The sequence below is a fragment of the Cebus imitator genome, unplaced genomic scaffold (assembly GCF_001604975.1).
Source record: "Cebus imitator isolate Cc_AM_T3 unplaced genomic scaffold, Cebus_imitator-1.0 Scaffold300, whole genome shotgun sequence".
Taxonomy (NCBI): domain Eukaryota; kingdom Metazoa; phylum Chordata; class Mammalia; order Primates; family Cebidae; genus Cebus; species Cebus imitator.
This window is the reverse complement of record NW_016107615.1, coordinates 2338785-2361245: the sequence shown is the minus strand read 5'-3', so window position 1 is coordinate 2361245 and position 22461 is coordinate 2338785.

The window sequence follows — 22461 nt, the reverse complement described above, 5'->3', positions numbered from 1 at the left end:
CTTTTGACAGAAAGATGACAAGCAGGTAGACAAAAAAGACTCATGCATGCTAGTTGAAGAAAAAAAAAATGATCCCCCCAAAAAGATACATCATGGAACAATGGCCTGGGATGAGTAATCTTCTTTTTATTTCTTAGGTAAAAACTGTTTAATGATTTCAACATTTATCCATTAATTTTTTTTGTTTGAAGTATAATTCAAAACTCTATATCAATCCTTTGAAGGTTAAGGCAGGTATTTATTTCAAAATGAAAAAGGATTACAGATTTTCAACTACACAAGTCATAATATAGAAGAGATGTATAGTCAGAGACTTTCTGGGGAAATGTTTTCATGCCATGACTCCTCTTGATGAAGGCTTGTAATGATGACTAACCTCTATTCCTACTAGAGAGAGAAAGCATTTCAGAACAAATGTAAAATTTCTTTCCCAAGTAAAAGCAACCAGTTCTGTAATTTAATTCTATTCGAAGCCAATGTCTGGAATTTCAGGGGGAAGGTGAATTAAAAAACCTCCATGATGTTCAGCAAACTAGTTTTAAGATTTGCCTGTGGGGGAATGAAAACACATTCTCCTGAGGAAGCTTTAGATTACTTTCTTTACTGCCTGACTTGGCTAAGTTTGTGACAATAGAGAATGGTGTATGGAGGAGCAAATTGGTTTCAATTGTTCATCGTCAAGTCTAATATGATGTCAGGATTGCGTATTAAAAAAAATCACAAAAAAATTTATGCATCAGTCATGATATTTTCATCAAATTACATTATTCCAAATTTCAAGTATCGAGTTTTGCAAAAATATCTAGCTTTTCTTCATAATCCCAGGAGATGTGCAAACTCAATTGCTGTTCAAAAGTTATGAGCAGACAGGGAATTAAAACTGAGACTTTAGTCTTCTAATCTACACTGGATCAAAACACTTCTCTCTGATGATAAGATAGAGTCCGGAATATGGGCAAAGGAGTTTGTATTTAAAACGTGCTCAGAATTCTCAAAGTCTTAGAGGTTGGTTAGATACACAGTTAACTATGTGGGGATAGGTTACTGTCTTGAGAGCTATAAATTATACTAAAATAATGACATAACTGAATGGCACCAGGTTCTTCTAAAAATTCTCATTTTATGTCATTTAATGAACACTAACAGTAACCACTACCACTACCATTGGTCACTTACCAACTACTGGGCAATCTAATATGCTTAATTGCTTTACATGATCTGGAATGAGACAAGAGCATCACAGGGATCTTTTAGGAGTTTGCCTAAAATCATGCAGGAGAGTCAATATTGAACACAGATATGTATCTTTTCAAAATCTTATGATGTTTTAATACATCACTTTGCCCTCCAAATTGAGAAGGAACATAAAGTAAAGTTTAGCTCTTCCAAAACACCCCAAATGATAGCAACTTGAAGTTTATTTTTCTACCTTGTTGCAGGCCAGGTTTAATTGTCAGGATCTCTATGGCAGCTCCATGGTACTGGGGACTCACGCTCTGCCATCGCTAGCATACGAAGTCTTTGTCCATATGCTTCAAGAGAGCGTATCACCAGATCTGCCTTCCAGCCTGTGGCAAGTGGGAAGGAAATTGAGGAATGGAGGGCATACTGCTTCTCTTTATGGGCACAATCATTTTTATTCATATAAATTGGCTTAAAGTTACTCATAGAGTCATGTCTACTTGCAAAGAAAGATGCGAAATGAGAATAAAATTCTGAAGGGCCATAAGACTAGATAAAAATCTAGGAGTTTCTATTAAAATGGAAAAAGGGAAGCGCAGTTATTGGAAGTAAGTTAGAGATTGTCACAGGGACTTTTTGGATAGCAGAGACTATGTGCTTCATTTTAGTGAGGATAATAAGTTCCAGAGAGATAGTATATATTAACCAAAGTGACACACAATTTGGTGGCATAGCAAGTTGTAGAAACCAGTTCTCCTGATCTCCAGGTCTCCGCTTTATCTATCATATCATGTTCATTGTAAAACTTCACTGCTGCTGGTGAAAAACCATAAAAACCCTAGAAGAAAATATAGGAAATAACATTCAGAACATAGGCATGAGCAAAGACTTCATGACTAAAACACCAAAAGCAATGGCAACAAAAGCCCAAATTGACAAATGGGATCTAATTAAACTAAAGATCTTCTGCAAAGCAAAATAAACTATCATCAGAGTGAACAGGCAACCTACAGAATGGGGGAAATTTTTTGCAATCTAGCTGTCTGACAAAGGGCTAATATTCAGAATCCACAAACAACTTAAACAAATTTACAAGAAAAAAACAACCCCATCGAAAAGTGGGCAAATGATATGAACAGACACTTCCCAAAAGAAGACATTTATACCACCAACAAACATAGGAAAAACTCAACATCACTGGTCATTAGAGAAATGCAAATCAAAACCACAATGAGATACCATCTCATGCCACTTAGAATGGTGATCATTAAAAAGTCAGGAAACAACAAATGCTGGAGAGGATGTGGAGAAATAGGAACACTTTTTCACTGTTGGTGGGACTGTAAATTAGTTCAACCATTGTGGAAGATAGTGTGGCGATTCCTCAAAGGTCTGGAACCAGAAATACCATTTGACCCAGGTATCCCATTATTGGATATATACCCAAAGAATTATAAATCATTCTATTATAAAGACACATACACACGTATGTTTATTGCAGCACTGTGCACAATAGCAAAGACTTGCAACCAACCCAAATGCTCATCAATGACTGATTGGATAAAGAAAATGTGGCACATATATGCCATGGAATACTATGCAGTCATAAAAAGGATGAGTTCATGTCCTTTGCAGGGACATGGATGAAGCTGGAAACCATAATTCTCGGCAAATGAACACAAGAGCAGAAAACCAAACATTGCATGTTCTCACTCATAAGTGGGAGTTGAACAATGAGAATGCATGGACATAGGGAGGGGAACATCACACATAGGGGCTTGTCAGGGTGTTGGGGGCTAGAGGAGGGATAGCATTAGGAGAAATACCTAACGATGGGTTGATGGACGCAGCAAACCACCATGGCATGTGTATACCTATGTAACAAACCTGCACATTCTACTCATGTTATCACAGAACTTAAAGTATAATAAAAAATAAAAGAAAAAAATGCTGACCACATGAAACAGGTGTCCCTGAATTATGTTTATTAACACATAAAACATTCTCAATGAATCCCAAAGATGTTTTGTGCTCTTCTTCTATGAGTTAATTTGAAAAACACAAAAATATTTGTACATATATGTATTGCCTAGAAAGATAATTTTTTTTTGAAAAGAGATTTTAGAAAGCACTTCTCTATAGCTGTGGAAATGTAATATGGAGTAACTTAGCAGAATTTTCTAATGGACAGAGAGAGAGAATAAATTTTGAAATTTATTACACTGTGCATTTCACTTGGATTGCCTGACAGATCACTGAAATTTAATTTTAATTAAAAATATGGTGCACCATAGCCTAATAATCTATAGCCTCATACTGCCATGCAATTTTTGGAAAGCAACAGAAAATTGAAATCGTTCTTGGGTAATGAAAATGTTTATGTTCTCAGCCCACAGGCCAATTCACAATTTACTTCTGATTCTTGAAATACCCATGCTTTGTGAGCACACTGATTAAAAAGAAAAATTTGAATTTACTGTGACTTGTCATCAGCTTAGTGCAAAACTGACCCCTAAAAGAAATGGTTGAATAGACTGTGGATTGTGCAGGTATAATAAGCAAAAACCCAAACCAAAGTAGGACAGAGGACTAACTTCCAACTCCTACTATCAGCTCTCCATGATTATACACTTCCATTGTTTGTTTGTGCCTTGTTGTCTTGTGTCAGCGTTTGTCAGTACTAATAATACTTTCTACAGATACAGTGCTTTAAGCTTTATAAAGTGCTTTCCTGCATGAGACAGAATTTCATATGGAAAACATCCAGTGAGAGAGGGGGGAGGGGTAGTAATTCTCATTTTTGAGGTAAGGAAATCAGTCATGTTATTATGAAATATGTTGATTATATTAAAAGAAAGTGTCATGTTTGGCTATAAGCTTAGTGTTTGCTTTTTTAGGAAAGGGTGTTTTGCATATACAAATGTGTCTTTCTGGGAGAGATGTACAGGTAGCAAATTCAGAGTCATCCCATGACTCTGTAGAAATGGGAACAATATCCAGTCTAGAAGTTGCATGCTTTACATAGCTAGACTTTTGGTTTTCTATGTGAGGTCCATTTTTTTCTCATATGAGAATGTTTCAGAATTTTAATTCTGGCAGGCTAGAGTATCCATGCAAAATTTTTCTTTTTTTGTTCTTTCTGTCTGTCAGCATCTTTTACCACAGCCAGAGCCCTTGATGTCCTGCTGTTTCTTTTTTTCATATATATACATATATATAATTGCGTTTTAGGTTTTGGGGTACATGTAAAGAACATGCAGGATTGTTGCATAGGTACATACATGGCAATGTGGTTTGCTGCCTTCCTCCCCATCACCTATATCTGGCATTTCTCCCCATGTTATCCCTCCCCAATTCCCACCCCCACTGTCCCTCCCCTAGTTCCCCCCCCACAGACTCCAGTGTGTGATGCTCCCTCCCTGTGTCCATGTGTTCTCATTGTTCAGCACCCGCCTATGAGTGAGAACATGCAGTGTTTGATTTTCTGTTCTTGTGTCAGTTTGCTGAGAATGATGGTTTCCAGATTCATCCATGTCCCTACAAAGGACACAAACTCATCGTTTTTTATGGCTGCATAGTATTCCATGGTGTATATGTGCCACGTCCTGCTGTTTCTTGTTGTAGTACCTTGTCGCTGCATTCTTCATCATTGCTCCATTTTGTGCTTGGTTTAATAATTCTGTTTGTCATCCTATCTCCTCTTATAAAGCTTGCCTAAGATCATGAGATGTAAATGTACATTCAGATAGCGAAATGTAGACAAAGACACAGGGATAGACATATACAGTTAAATGATTGATTGACTGATTCTTTTCACTGGAAGCCTGTAGTCTGTGTGGTCATGTGATTAACACAAGATTTTCCCTTTGTGATCGGATGCAGAATGGGACATTTGCCCTTTTTCCTTGAGCCTCTCCAGAAGTCAAACTTAGCCAAATTCATGGAATAGACCAAATTCTGTTTTAAACCTTCTAAGGAGAGTAATTTGCTAATACTTTAGCTTCTCAGAGACTGGTACTGCCACTAACATTTTATTGCTCTGTTTTTGCAAGTTCACTTATGTGAACTTTGGCTCTGCTGAAAATTGCTGTGATCTCAGGAGCAGAAAATCAAACACCGCATGTTCTCACTCATAGGCGGGTGTTGAGCAATGAGAACACATGGACACAGGGAGGGGAGCACTACACACTGGAGTCTGTTGGGGGGAAATAGGGGAGGGAGAGCGTGAGGTGGCAAGTTGGGGGGCGATGGCATGGGGAGAAATGCCAGATATAGGTGAGGGGGAGGAAGGCAGCAAATCACACTGCCACATGTATACCTATGCAACAATCTTGCATGTTCTTCATGTGTACCCCCAAACCTAAAATGCAATAAAAAAAAACTTCCAACCTCCAAAATTGTGAGAAATAAATTTCTGTTGCTTAAGCTAAAAGAAAAAAATTGTTGTGATCTGTGGCATGACATCTCAAGACTCTCCAAGCTTAATTTGCTATCAAACTAAAAGGCTCAAGAAGTAAGACTGTTTAATTTTTGGTTGTAGACTTGGACCACATTACTAGCTTTCTATGTTCGCTATTCACCCTTTTCTGCACCCTCAGATCTTTTAAAACAGGGATTAGGTAAGAAAACCATTTTTAAAAATCTCTGTGGACCAGTGACTTCCATGGCACAGAATATAATAGGCTATGCCCTAGCTGTAGGATTGTCAGGTGGCTGGAATTCAGCTTTTAGGGAGGGTCTTTAATTTCCTTAAACTCAAAGGATCTGACTGGTCATTTTCTCATTTTCCTTGTCAAGGTACCTGATGCTGTGAAACTACCCAGTGATTTACTGGTGACTTCGGATATTCACCTTTGAGATAGCAGTCTATTTTCTGCTCTCTGCTTTTCCATAGGACAAGCTTGAAGATCTGACGTTGGCTGATAATGGGGCTTCTTAGGGAACAGATGGGTTTTTGGAATGGTCACTTCCAGTAAGATTTTCATGATGGAAATTTGTCATTGTATATGCATAGACTAAAGATCTCAGGGTAACTAAAAACATTTGCCTTCTCCTTCCATTTACCCAATAAGTAAGGCTGGCCATAGACTCAAGTCAAAGACTAAGAATGAGAATAATATTTCAGAATTAGGTTGTTTAATTTTTGTACATGTAAGTAACTATATCTGGATATTTTAAAACATATTTATTTTTTCTGAAGATTCACTTTGTTGGCTTTGTTCTGAACTTGTCAGAGAAAGGACAACTCTTACTTCAGTGAATGCAACTTGCTTTCAGTTTGTGAAATGAGAGAAAGAGATTGTGGTTCGAAGTTTCTTACTTTGTAGTCAGCTATTTTAAGATATTTTTTCTATATTGTAAATACAAAGATTTTAAGGGGTTTAGAAAGGTAACACTTAATATTTCATCACCAAATGTGAAGGAGAAAGTCCGACCTGAGCAGTAGCACACAGTAAGAGTAACTTGCAGTGGGCTCTTCCCTAAAACCAAAACCAAAACCCACATCAAAATATCAGCAAGAACTTTTATATGTGTTACAGGAGAAACCCTGAAATAACTTGTGCTGTTTCCATATTGCACCATAAAAATCATAAATGTAGGACTTTGCAATAAAATATGACATAATTCTGTCTTTTATTGTTTTAGTAAATTTATGGGTAGAGAGTGTAAAATCTCCTAGAGTAATTGCATATCACTTTAAATTTAGCTCAACGATTCTTCCCTTTATTTCCCAGGGCCCATCCTATCTGATCAGCTAGTCTATTGGACATTTCTCCAGACACTTCGCAAAGTGTGATCTAACAGTGGTACACGATTTACTTCTAATGGTTCTAATTAAGTTTGAGAAAAAGCCAAGATCGAAAATTAGGAAACTTGTCTTAAAATTTCATTTTGGGGAAATTACTTAATTTATCTCAACATTTGTTTCTTTATTTATAAATTAAGGGGATTGCATATAAATATCATAAGCCAGACTTTTTTTTTTTCTCAAAGTATGGATTGGGAAAGTTGCATTTGAGATGTGATGCATGTCTTACTATCTGCATTTAAAAGAAAGGGAAGAATGATTTTGTGTAAAAGAGACACCTCAGTCTTGAGTCCTTGAAACAATAGTTCTGAAACTTCCATGTGCTCAAGAATCTATTTTCTGGGGAACTCGTTAAAAATTACCCACTCCTGGGATAGGAGTGTGATAGGAATCACTACCTGGGTTAAAGACACTCCTGGGACTCACTACAGAAATTGTGATTCAGAAAGTCTGATGTGAGGCTTCCTAATCTGTCTATTCAGCAAGTGCCTCAGTGGGTCTGATACAGTGGATCCTGGGACCACCCTGTAGGAACCACTGCCTTGAAACCCATGTGGCTATGGGTGGCACAGTACAAGCACTCACAAGCTACCAGTTGATAAGAGCTAATGTTTTCCCGCAAGTTTCCTGAAGCTCAGCGGATTTTAAGCTTAGTTAATAATTGACTACATTTCAGCTGGATGTGCTTTCGGATGAAGTTTAGCTCTAAGCAGAGAATATGGCCTGAAGGGCTAGTTTTATCCTCCAGTTCTGATTAATGGTGAGTGTTCTGATTCCTTCCAGAAGACTGGCTCGGTCACTTTTTAGTATGTGATGTGAGGCAAGCCATCTTCCCTTGGAAGCCTCTGTTTCTTCTCTCTAAGATGGGCATGGTATAATATATTTTTCGTAGTCTTATTATGATGAATATATATGATAAAGCATACAAGGCAGTTAGCAGAGTGCCTAGGATGTAACAATGCTGAATAAATATTCGTATCGTTGTTGAAAGCAACAGGTGAGACACATTTGACTCGGCAATCAATTTTTAGTACAACAACTGAATACCTCAACTGAAATTGCAATGATAAGTAGCTCAGAAAGCAAGGAAGCTGCCAGATTCCCACGTAGTCATTTAAACCAACAGCAGGTACTAAACTTTAAATTTTCAATTTATTCTTCAAGCATTTATTAACTATTCATTTTCCATGAACTAAGCATGCTGATGTGGTGCGACTGGGTTACATGAAAAGGAGACGTGAAACAAAGATGGGTATAGTTCTCTCTGACCTCAAAGGGATGTGCAGGCTAGTTGTGGTAGGCAGACATCAACTAAGACATGGGCAGAGAACCTGGGAAGAGGGGACAGAAATTCAGCATGGCTTAACTCTGGAAGTATCTTTCCTCGATTGCAAATTAAGACTGATGAGTCCTCTCACGTCTGAATAGGCCTTGGTCTAGGGTTGCAAGGAAGGGCTGCTGGAGAGATTTACCTACCAATTTCCAAATGGCAGTATGTATCACCATCTGTTATGGTTTTCCCCGTCAAATGGTTGGATAGCTCACAACATATTTTTAAAATAAAATAAAACTGAGGAATGATTTTTCTCTTTTTATTTACTTAAGAATTATTCATTGCGGCACTGTTTACAATAGCAAAGACCTGGAACCAACCCAAATGCCCATCAGTGATAGACTGGACAAAGAAAATGTGGCACATATCTACCATGGAATACTATGCAGCCATAAAAAAGGATGAGTTCATGTTCTTTGTAGGGACTTGGATGAATATGGAAACCATCATTCTCAGCAAACTGATATGAGCAGAAAACCAAACACCGCATGTTCTCGCTCATAGGCGGGTGTTGAACAATGAGAACACATGAGCACAGGGAAGGGAGCATCACACACTGGGGTCTGTTGGTGGGGGCTAAGGGAGGGACAGCAGGGGATGGGGGTCGGGGTGGGATAACATGGGGAGAAATGCCAGATATAGGTGGTGGGGATGGAGGCAGCAAACGACATTGCCATGTATGCACCTATGCAACAATCCTGCACGTCCTACACATGTACCTCAGAACCTAAAGTACAATTCAAAAAAAGAAAAGAATTATTAAGTAAAATTTTCAATAATCCATGAGAGTAAAAAAGCAAAAGATATCCTTTATAAAAGGAGGTAGTATTATATGTTATCCTAACTGGTATGGGCAAAATGGATGCCTGTGAATTTGGCCATGCCATCTTACTGAGCTCTTGCTGACAGGTCTTCATAATGAGAGAACAATTCCTTTGGTGGACTGCCCAATGCCTTTGTAAAACATATAGAAGTCACTACCTGGGTTAGAGACCCAGACTACATAGATAATTTTTCCTGAAAGAAATAATCTCCTCTCCATGTCTTTCAAAAGTCACTGAGGAAGGGAAATAAGTTAAAATAGGGTTAACTAGATCTGGGTTTTATGATGCCTACAAAAATCTGCAACCCAAAGATAAAGACTTCACATTTCTTTTTGGGAAAATACACAGTACCGTCTAAAGAGTAGACACAATTACTTCAGTGAGCAACAGAGGTTCTCAGAGGAAAAGGAGGGGAGTCGAAAGCATCGCTATTTCCTGAACACTCTGCGGCTCCTGTCTGCTTCGTTAGCAATGGGCAACGTGATACTTCTAATTAAGAAGTCATTTAAAATAATTTGCAAAGAGCAGGGACATGCCAAGTGTGGAAAGTCCCTCATAGAGGACCACTTCAGGGCTAATGATGATGAGACTGACAGCAGCTGGGGACCTCAGAATCTTATCCTGGCAGCTTGAAAGAGCACCTAATTAGCACCTGTGCTTCTGTTAAAAACAAAATAAAGAACCAATTTGTGGTCCTGGGCCAGGTAATTTTCAGTGGCAGAAAGCCTTCATGTGCTCCAGGAATCCTGCTATTCTAAATAAACTAATCAATAACAGGAGTAAATTCTATTAACAGAAAAATTAATACCTCAACTGAAATTGCAATGATAAGTAGCTCAGAAAGCAAGGAAGCTGCCAGATTCCCACGTAGTCATTTAAACCAACAGCAGGTATTCTCTAAGACCAGCCTGGATTTTACTATTTTGGCTTGTGAGATAATTTACACTGGCACCTATAATGTGCTGTCTTTCATGGATAAAGAAGGTGACAGTGGCTGGTCATCGTATCCTCATCAATGAAAGGACTTGGGAGTCAGAGGGGCCGCTGTTCAGATTTTTATCTTGACATTCACTAAATGAGTAATACTGACTTTAAAAAAAGCTTATGTAAGCCTCTGCTTTCTCATCTGTATGATGGAAATATTAGTGTTTATTTCACAGCGCTCTTGTGAGTACTGGTTATTATATGTGGTAGCTGCTGAAACAGTGATAACCATTATTATTCATATTTCAACACTGGAGATCCATTTACTCAAAAGTATTTTTGAATGCTTCTTATATTCTAAGCCCTATGTAGTTTCTGGGTGGCTTTGTCACAAACAGTTGTGCTACACTACATTATTCCCTAAATAAAGATAGCTTTGTTAATTTTCAATATTTAGACTAAAAAAATATTGATTTATGAAACCATCGAAATTGATAATACATTAAAACCTGGATGACGGGTTGATAGATACAGCAAACCACCATCCATGTGTATAACTATTTAACAACCCTGCATGTTCAGCATATGTTTCCCAGAACTTAAAGCAAGACAAAAAATAAAAACAGAATTTTTTCAAAATTTGGCAATTATCATGTTGCATTATCCCAAATAGTTCTTGAAAGTGTAAGAAATTGCTTTCTTTCTCAAACAATAAAGCTTTATTAACATTGAGGATATTTATCTGAATGTGCCATGGAAGAGTCCATGAGATTCTCCAAGATGAATTTTCTTTCCTTTTTTTAAATATATATTTTATTGCATTTTAGGTTCTGGGGTACATGTGAAGAACATGTAGGATTGTTGCATAGGTACACACATGGCAATGTGGTTTGCTGCCTCCATCCCCATCACCTATATCTGGCATTTCTCCCCATGCTATCTCTCCTCAACTCCCCACCCCTCGCTGTCCCTCCCCTAGTTCCCCCCAACAGACCCCAGTGTGTGATGCTCCCCTCCCTGTGTCTACGTGTTCTCATTGTTCAACACCCACCTATGAGTGAGAATATGCGGTGTTTGGTTTTCGGTTCTTGTGTCAGTTTGCTGAGAATGATGGTTTCCAGGTTCATCCATGTCCCTACAAAGGACACGAACTCATCGTTTTTTATGGCTGCATAGTATTCCATGTGTATATGTGCCACATTTTCCCTGTCCAGTCTATCATGGATGGGCATTTGGGTTGATTCCAGGTCTTTGCTATTGTAAACAGTGCTGCAATGAACATTCGTGTGCACGTGTCCTTATAAGAGAACGATTTATAATCCTTTGGAATTCCATTCGATCCAAGATGAATTTTCAAATTGAGTTTGTCATGATACTCTAGTTGAAATAACATAGTCTTCTACTCGGTATGTATTTTTTTAAACATAAAGCTTAGTTGAATTTCTGTAATTTGTAATGTTTACTTTAAACTCAGACTCAAAACATAGCCTACATCATCAGTGACATTATTCCGGGCACGAACTCTAATTTTCATCTTAGTGGGAGGACTTCTGAAGTAGGGTGACAATGGTCTAAATAAAAATCTGAGGATTTTGTGACTTTTGACTTATTTTGACGTTGGCTATTTTTTCTGACCAATTAAAAGACTTAGTTGCCTTCTGCTTTAATTTCCTTGCTGATAATTCGGAGCGAGTGTCTTGTACCTACCAGGATTCATAGTACCTGTGTTTTGATCTTACACAGATAAGACTCAGAAGTGGCTTTCAAATTTTAATTGCCACAGAACCACTTGAAGGGCTTAAGACACATATTTCTGAGCCCAGCCTCCAGTATATGATTCACGACATTGGGGTGGGGCTCAGGAATACGCATTTTGGACATGTTTCCAGGTGATGCTGATGCTGCTGTTTTGGAGACCATACTGCAAGAACCACTGGATAAGGGTAAGCTGACCTAATTTTTGTCAGGTGCCACAGTTACACTATTACTAGCTAGTACTGGTATACTACTTGATAGCAAAATGCTTTTGCATATAGTTTCATTTTATCCTCACAGTAACCCGGGGAGGTAGGCTTTATTAGATCTGATTTATACATGAGAACTGTACCGTAACTGTTTCTGTTTTTTCTCTCCCAATGGGCTAGAGGTTCTTTGATGCCGGATTCCACATCGTTAGTTCTGTATCCTCAACATATAACAAGGCATCTGGCAATAAATGTTTGTAGAATGAAGAGAAGGATTTGCCTTCGGTTGCAGTGAAGCCCAGTTTTGAACTTGGGCTTCTTAAAAGTCATTCTAGAGGTTTTTCTCATCTTGAATATACAAATTAAAAAGCAAATTTGCTCTCATATTTGGGAAAGGGTAGAGGTGGTTTTTCCACTTTATCTTAAAATTCTAGGTTTAAATATCTAGCTAGCCAAGTTGATTAAAATTTGTTTTAGCTATACTGTTAGACACTGAAATACAACACATCAGTCATATATTATAATTTGTTCTTTTCTCTTTCTTTCTGTCTTTCTTTTTTTTTTTGAGATGGAGGCTCACTCTGTTGCCCAGGCTGGTGGGCAGTGGTGCAATCTTGGCTCACTGCAATCTCCACCTCCCAGGTTCAAGCAGTCCTGTCTCAGCATCCTGAGTAGCTGAAATTACAGGTATTTACCACCGTGCCCGGCTAGTTTTCGTATTTTTAGTAGAGATGGGGTTTCACCATGTTGGCTAGGCTGGATTCGAACTCCTGACTTCAGGTGACGCACACAGCTTGGCCTCCCAAAGTGCTCGGATTACAGGCGTGAACCACTGTGCCCGGCCTTTTCTCCTTCATCATGACTGCTTTACCAAATGCAGGCAATCTTCACTTTGCCAATCTTCACCTTGGTAGTTCAGGACAGTAAAAATGATTGTGCAAGGTAAAATGGTAAGAAGTGATAGTAATAATCAATGGGGAAACATACATGACAAAAAAAATTTCTTTTTTTGTCAGAACATTAAGGACTTATTGTTGGTTATAAATGTATAGGGAAGTAAAAAATATAATAATACCCATATTCATTTAATATGTTGTAATTTAGAATATTAGAAGCATTGAGAATTAAAGTGTTTTGTTTCTTTGTAAATAACATTTCAAGCATAGTTCGGATAGTGTTTGCCTTCTGCTTATGGAATAAGCACCTTTTCCACACCTTGGAACATTTTCATACCCCTAAGTTTGGATAAGCTTTTAACATTTTATCCCTTGCACTTTCAATGTTGTAAAATATCTCTAATGGTTACCTTAACATGCACTTTTTTGCTGGAATCACTTCCTCTGGAACAATGTCATCCTTTCCATCTCAATCACTTACCTCGTTTATTTTGATAAATTTGCCCTCACTAAGTTTCTTATGCTGCATAACTAAGAGTCTTTTGAATGGTTGCAGTGTCAACATTTCCGTGGTCAGCTATGTTTTTCTATATCTCTTTGGAAGCTGGGTGTAAATTTCACATCAGTATCTTTATCTGAGCTATTGCTTCACCAGATAGCTTAACATTAATCAATTTATGAAGATTTACACAATGATGAAGGTAGCCTTTACTGGCAGTAAAAGGTCCTGCTTAATTCTCCTTGATTATAGTTTTCTTTCATGTTTCTTTCTTTCGTAGCTCTAGTTTTCTTTCATCTCATTGCTTTGGCCTCAATGCTAGCCACACTGATTAGGATTTCTTTTTGATTGCAGTCTTCAATCAAAAATATAAGTAAATGCTCCATTTCATCGATAAGTGACTTTCTATTTATTATGCAATTTAAACTGACAAATGTTGGAGGAACCTGACTTCACTTTTCTAGTCACTGGACTTTTTCATTATGGGTCATACCATACCGTATCATCTTTCAGGCCTAAGTCTTGTCCTATCTTCACCAACATTTTCAAATCTAGCATATAATTTTACTTTACTTTTTATATCTTTGCTACTCTTTAATCTCTGTTATTCAATTCTATATTTTGATGATCAATTTTTGTAAAATGTCGTGGGGTTTATCACTTGTAGACAAGGAGGCAACACAACTACATGCTTTCCTGTCTGTGTGTGAAATGAATAACAGATGGTGCTTGATGAATAACTGACAGACTGTGAAAGAATTGGTGTAGTCAGTCATCTATCATGATGTGCATTGGCTTATGTAGTGTTTGTGGACTGAAGAGTTAGCAGTGAAGTCTGTACTTTATATAATTACTGTACTCACAGGTAATATGCTGTGTTTAAAATTTGAACCATGTTATTGGGCTATTGGTATTATTAAGCTAAACAATAGTAAATAAATTTACTGCATATTAGAAATGTGCAATATGAGGACCACCTATAACTAGAAAAAATTTATCTTCATGTCAGAATAAAAATATTTGCATAATTTCAAAGCCATCCACTGTCAAAATAGTGTCCAAAAATATCTTCTAAGTTGTTTAAAGAAACAACTTTCTTTTGCCTCCAGATGGACTGATTAAATTAAGAAAACCAGAGATACGTATTTCAATATGATTAAAAATATATATAGAAAGAGAGAGAGAGAGAGATTCATAAACTTTTTTTTAAGATTCAGTGCAATTTAAATCAACCTGTTGAGATAAAAGTTTAAAAGATAGATGAAATATACAAGGACTATGTTAAGATTTCATTATTTAAGTTTTCTGCTAATCTTTTTCCTATGATGTATCTTCCTCCTGAGTATTTCAGTGATATAAATAAAAAGAACAAAGTTCTAAGCCAGACTAGGTGAGTTAGGTTTTTTAATGGAGTTTAGGAAATTTGGCTTGGTCTAAAGAATCGTTTGTCTAAGTTCCTGAGTTTTTTCTTTTTTTTATGCTAAGATTTTATTCACTGCGCTATGCATTGCTGTGATGGAACAGTTTGAAAGTTTTTTAGGGATTTACTTGTTCATTCACTGCCTAGAACAGTGCCTGGTACATAGTTGGCATTCAATGGACACATATTTTATTGAACTCATACTGGACCCTGGGAAAGCAAAGATGATATAGACAATTGTCCTTGTGGGCACAGAATAGGGCTCTCTGTACCACAGCCTTCTGGTGAATCTCCAGTATTGTCCAATGACAATATTAATGACGTTTCTAATTTATCCAGTGCATGCAAAGTACTAGAAACTGGATTAGAGCTTTGCTGAAATGATTGCCATTTGAAACCAAGATTAAAGATGGAGGTTCTGCTTCCAAGGTGATTTGCTTACATGTCTGTCAGGGTTTGCTGGCTGCTGGATAGGGGTCTCTGTTTCTCTCAACTAGGCCTCTCCACGGGCCACTTGAGTATCTTTACAATATGATTGGGTACCCCAGAGAGATTGATCTAAGAAGTCATGATAGAAGCTTCAATGCTCATTGTGCCTCACCTTGAAAGTCACACACATAGTCACTTCCTCAATATTCTATGGGTCACAAAAGGATAGCCATGATTCCACAGAGAAGGTATGAATACTATGAGGTATTTTATTTATGAGATATAAATGATTTTTATATTATTATACAGATGAGCAAACTGGGGCATGGCTAGTAAGTGGCAGAGCTGAGATTTGTACAAAGGCATTCTGGTTTGATAGTTACGGTCTTTAGCATTATGTTATTGGATAAATATACTTTAATACTTACTATCATTATTAGATGTGTTTCCATATGTCTGGGTGTTTATGAACTATTCTATTTTATTGGTCTGTTTGTCATTCCTGCAGCAGCAGTACCACATTGTTTTTATTCTTATGGCTTTGTATTAAGTTTTTATATCTAAAACAGTTCCTCAGCTTCCTTCTTCTTCATGACATTCATAGCTATTCTTCAATCTTTATGCTTTTATATACATTTTATAACAGTCTGTCATATTTCATGAAGAACCCTGCTGACGTTTCTATTAGACTCATATAGAGCCTAAAGGTCAATTTGGGAAAAGCGGATATCTTCAAGAGATTTTGTCTTCCTTTCTTCTACTAGTAGATTCTTGGATACGGTATGTATGTCTATTGACCTGCCCTAACTTTTTACAGATCTGGGTGACTTCTACTTGTCACTCAGGACATTACTGGGCTACTTTAGCATTTTTTTGGTGGCAGTCACTCAATACAGGAAGAAATTTTTTTTTCGCTTTAGTTCTTTGCTTGTCCTAGTTTTGCAACTTGGAAAGAAGTACTTCCTCATTTGTACTTTGGCACACAGTAGCCAGCAGGTCTTGGAAAATTTCTATCATTTTTGTTTATCTACTTGTTACAGCCCTTTACATCCTCCAAAAACCCTGAGATGACCTCAACTTTCTGCTTATTGTGTCTACCAATCCCAAGGCTTTTTTTTTCCATTTCTTTAGATTATTAGGGGTGTTAAATGTGTTTTGTCAAAGGGCCCAGAGGAAGAGTTGAACAGAGAGGGCAGAAGATGAGAAGCTGTATGAGAATGGGTAGATACGTGGGTGAAGATATAGCAGAAACTGTTTGGTTGATGGGCTCTAAGCCAGTGACTGCTAATAGCAAGGTTCATTTGGGTGCACAGCCTAAGTGTCTTCTATTTTGAGGGTTCATACCTGCCATACTTCCCTCTCCTCATCACACACTTCTTTAGTCTCCTGAGGTGCCTGCTAGCCCCCTGGAGAAGTAAGACTTAATGACTGTGTGTCTGCATTGCAATTCGAATGCATATTTCTTCTGGTTTCACTCTCTGTATTACATATGATCTAACATTGTTCTTAATCTGTTGACTAAATGTTGTGACCAGTGCAATTTTTTATTTATTATAAGAACTAATAAATAAGAAATCTCATTTCTGGGGAGGAGGGTAAATCCTTAAGGTTACATTAATGCTATAGGTTGTTAGGTATCACATAAATCCCTGTATGTGGGTATTTAGCTAGTGGCACCTCAGCAAACTGAAAAAAAAGCTGTTTAGGTCTAGCAAAAATGTTCTGAACCCTTAAATCTATCAAATTATTTATCATATGTAGAAAGTCCCCAGTGAAAGGGAGTTGTGCCCAAATAAGGCTAGGGTATTTTGATCCTAATTTTGCTAGGGCTCTGATCTTAACTAGAGTGTTTACAAATACATGTTAATAATGAAAGCCAAATAGCCTAGGAGTGTTCTGTGGAGTTTCAGTGGCACGATCACTGTGGGCACATTTTCTTGTGAAACTTTAATGCTGAAACTGGGAAAGGCGCTGAGTGCAGTGCTGACCGAAGTGGAAAATTTTCATGGTGTGAAGTGTACCCATTGCTATTCAATATTTACTGGCAGAATAGAAGCAATGGGGAACAAATATTTCCTTGTATGTGTTAAGCCTCATTTGGAGCCAAGCTTTTTTTTGAATACTCCATTTGCAATCAAATTGCGGGCAGAAATGTAGCAAATCTCTAAAACAGCAAATTGTGTGTTTATTCTGGAGTATTTGCTGAGTTTTAATAGGTTTTCAAAAGCATTTTTTATTTTTACTTCTTTAGTTTCCTTCCCTTTAGTTTAGTTCATTTTCTTTTCTTTTTTTTTTTTTTTTTCGGAAGAAGTTTTATTCTTGTTGTCCAGGCTGGAGTGCAATGGCACGATCTCAGTTCACCGCAACCTCCGCCTCCCGGGTTCAAGCGATTCTTCGGCCTCAGCTTTGTGAGTAGCTGGGATTACAGGCATGCACCACCATGCCCGGCTACTTTTGTATTTTCAGTAGAGACAGGAATTCTCCACGTTGGTCAGGCTGGTCTCGAACTCCTAATCTCAGGTGATCTGCCTGCCTTGGCCTTCCAAAGTGCTGGGATTATAGGCGTGAGCCACCGTGCCTGGTCAGTTCATATTTTTAAGTGAAACCCTCTAAGACAGAAAAAAATGATGCAAAGAAATAATTCCCATTTTAATACTTCTGCTTAGAGAGTTGGCATCAAAAGAAACTGAAACTTTAATAAAGCTTTTTAAACATGACACAAATTTGTAGGATTGGGAGCAGAGCTGAAGTTCAATTGTACCTTTCCCTCTTTTCCCTTTTAGAAGGTAGTCTAATAACAGAAGCTCTATTGGAGATAATCTTCAGTTTGGAATGTTTATTTCCCACCCTCCTTGGATTTAGAGATTTTTTTTCTGAGGGTCCTAATGAGATGAGTGAGTTTAGGTATCTGGTGCTTCAGGAAATATGCCCTCTTAGATGTAACACAGATCAAAATGGGGCTTGGCTTTGTCTGCTGGTCTGTGCATAGGCACCAGAGACCACCCTTAGAAACAAAGCACTCATCACATTAAGTTGAATACCACTGTGGGACATTAGGTACTGGGGTGTGGTTAGCTTACTCCCCTCCCCCAGGAAACGTATCCTCATTGTTTTCCTTATCTCCTTAGGTAAGAGATTCCATAATTCATAGCTAGGGTATATTTTACGTATCACATTCTTATTATTTCCTTCCTTCCCTCCTCCTTTACTTTCAAAAGGAGCAGAAAGAGAAACAGGAAAATAAGGCTGAGGGAAAAAGGGCCGTGTGCATGGTAGAAAGACTGGTGGAGGGCTTATTTTGTGGGCAGTGAAAGATCTGCCAATGCTGGACAAGTCAGCTAATCCTAGGGCTCACTGTCTTCATATACAGATTTAGAGTTTTAAATTGAGCACCTTACTATTCTTAAACGACTCAATATCTTAGATTATTCTAGGCTTTTCTCAAATGTCCTCTTACAGCTGAGCTACCTCAAGCTTAAATCTGTGGACCTGCAGAACAGTCTCACCCTGGAGCTTGCCAGAAAGGTAGAATGTCAGCCCCAACCCAGACCTACCAAATCAGAATCTACATTTTAACAAGTTCTCTGGGTAATCCATATACCCATTCCAGTTTGAGAAGCTGTTTTTTGTTTTTATTTATTTATTTATTTTTTTAATTGCCTTTTAGGTTTTGAGGTACACGTGAAGAACATGCAAGATCGTTGCATAGGTACACACATGGCAGTGTGATTTGCTGCCTTCCTCCCCATCACCTATATCTGGCATTTCTCTGCATGCACTCTCTCCCCAACTCCCCACCCCCCGCTATCCCACCCTTACTCCAACCCCACTCCCCCCGCCCCCCCCACCGACAGACCCCAGTGTGTGATGCTCCCCTCCCTGTGTCCATGTGTTCTCATTGTTCAACACCCCACCAAAATGACACAAGAAGAGAAGCTGTTCTATGGAAAGTTTGTGATTACCATTTTTTTCCCCCATTTATTTATTTCATTGCATTTTAGGTTTTGGGGTACATGTGAAGAACATGCAAGATTGTTGCATAAGTACACAAGAATGTTCATTGCAGCACTGTTTACAATAGCAAAGACCTGGAACCAACCCAAATGCCCATCGATGATAGACTGGACAGGGAAAATGTGGCATATATACACCATGGAATATTATGCAGCCATCAAAAATGATGAGTTTGTGTCCTCTGTAGGGACATGGATGAACCTGGATACCATTTTTAATGTTAAAAACAAACACGTAACAACCAAATGAGCAATAAAGCTATCAAACAAAAGACTTCACTTAGAGATTCAGCTCTCCTGAGGCCTCTTTCTTACTGGAGGCCCTTTGGACCGTGGGAAGAATGGGGAGCGCCCATAAATATTCAGTATGTCCCGCAGCAGTTTGGTCTCCGAGCAGCCAGAGGCCTTATTGAAAGCTGCTAGGTTAACTCTCCATTTACCACCTCTGGTCTCCTGTTATTTGATTCATTCGTCCTTCTTGAAGCCCCAGCAAGGACACAGTGCCAGGCTCACGTTAATCGTGTCTTCCCTTGATGGCACATGAGATTTTCAAAGCGCTTTTGCGCCTTCTGTGTTTCACAGTAGCCCAGGGCAGGCATTGCTGCTCCCACCTTGAGCGTAAGGCCTGAGGCCCAGGAAGCGAAATGATTGACACCCCAAGGTCTCCGCCTCCAGGCGAAATGATTGACACCCCAAGGTCTCCGCCTCTGAGTGGAATGATTGACACCCCAAGGTCTCCGTCTCCAAGCGAAATGTTTGACACTCCAAGGTCTCCACCTCCAAGCGGAATGATTGACGCCCCAAGGTCTCCGCCTCTAGGCAAAATGATTGACACCCCAAGGTCTCCACCTCCAGGTCCAAACTCCTCCCACCTCCGGGAGGCTGTGCCTTTTGCAGGGAGCACAGACTCTCCACTAGGACCTATTTTCCTTTCAGGGGCGTCCTACCGAGACAGGCAGATTTCATGCCCCTTTTCTAAGATCTGACACCCAGAGATCACGAAGACCAATGTCGGAACACAGAGCGCCCGGAACTTCAGGGCAGTGGGGAGCCTGCTGGGCCACGTGCCTGTCTGTAACCTGCGCCTGGGCGCTGAGAGTCCTAGCTGGTGCCCAGGAGGCTTCCCACCCAGTTCAGCCGAATCGCGACCCCTGACAGCCTCAGAGCTTGCGGTGAGCAAGCGGCTGGCCTTTTCCCTCTCTCGACTTGCTTTTCTTTTATCACCTTTCATCTTATGAAATATGATTCCCTCCCACATGTGGTTCTTTCCTAAGCCCACATATTTTACTTGTTTTAAGAAGCTAAAATCAATATTTTGCTACCCACTGGTCAGGCTGTGAATACGTGTTTATTTCCAGCTCTTCCTTCCGTATAGGATTCCGTAGGGGGTCTAAATTTTTTTTTGCACCAAGAGGAGGTGCATGAAGAGCTGCCTCCTAATCTAATGCATGCAAGGCCGTGGGTGACATTCAGTTCTTTTCTTTAGAACCACATGCAGTGTTTGCTGGGCAGGACAGCTGGAAATTAGTCAATTAAAGTGTCTTGTTGGCAAGATGTTGAAACGTGAATCATTAGCAGGTTTGCTGATCTTTTGACCCACACCCCCTCTAAAAGCTGATTACAAGGCTATTTTTAGTCTGCTTTTCCTTCATTTAGGCATATATTTTATGCTTCCTAAATTATGATAATTTGGCATGTCCAGCTAATGAATCTGTCAACATGTCAGAGCAGAGTTGAAATAGGAAGGTTATGTCAAGTTTTTGTAGCCATGAAAATCAACAGCAAGATCCCTCTGAGTCAGTAAGAGAGCCAGGGGCTGCTGTAAGGAGTCTTCCCAAGGGAAAACTTACGGAATTCCTGCCACACATCAGGAAGGCCTGTTGTCATCAGAAACACAGAATGATCTTGAGGACATGATACTGTGATGAGTTATTTTCTTTGACCCATAGGGTGCTCTTCTGAATGAAAAGTAGACCATCTGCGGCAAATCAGTGTTATTTTCCCTCAAGACAAGAGTGGAAAGGCAGGCAAATTCTATTGTTATGCTCACTGCCTGTATGGATTTGAGTTTTAGCAATGTGTTAGCAATATGGCTCATTTGCCTGACTTGAAGAGACCAAATGTGTCCTCTGTACACAGTGAGCATTTTGGAAATGTTGCCTAATGATGTGGTTTTTTTTTCTAGGGCTGAGTTTGAAAGGAGTGTTATTAGAAGGGATGTGCTATCTAAAAATTATTGTAGATGTTAATAAATATTCCAGGATCTACGCTGCTTTGGGACATCATTTGAAACAGGTATAGAAAAGTTTTCTTTAGAGACTCCATAGATGAACTTGTTTAAAATAGATGCTGTCAACATTTTGGTATCAGATGAACCAGTAAAACAGCGAGGTCTCCCTGTATTTTTCCAAGTCCAAGAATCAGTATGTATAATGAGATGAGAGAAAATGTGTTATCCTTAGCAGTATTTTCTTGAAAAACTCTGCCCTCCACCCCAACCGGTCTCTAGATTGAACTAGGAGAAAATAGGTATATCAGAGTTGATGTTAACATTCTTTTGCAATTAAGGTAAAATCCACAGTCCATCACATGGTTTACAAGGGCTCAGGATGATGTGTGATCTTCTTGCTTTGCTACCTACTCCATTGTATGCTGCTCACTGTCTCACTCACTGCATTCTATGCTGTCTTTCAACTCCTCAAACAGCCTTACAACCTTTGAACTTGTTGGACAAGCGCCTGGTTCACAGCTCAATCATCAGCAATCATCACATTCAACAAAAACAACCCCAAACTTGCAGCCTTCCTCTGAGACCGTGAGCTCGTGGGAGCAGGTACAACCTGCATATTCAGCCATGTCTTATTCAGGTTTCATTACCAGCATCTAATACAGGGCCTGGTGCATAGTAGACATTTGTTCCTTCATCCAACACATCCGTATTGAGTAGCTAATGTGTCCCGGGCCATATGCTTGACTAGGTATATCATGGTAAACAAAAGTGTGCCTGATCCCTGCCCTCATGGAGTTTATGAACTAGCAGTAGAAACACACATCAACCAATTAGTCACACTACGTTGAGCTGATATAAAAATACAGGTTCAGGACAAGAGTCATATCCTAGTGTCGCACCTCATTAGCCATCCATTTTTTTTTTTTTTTTTTTTTTTT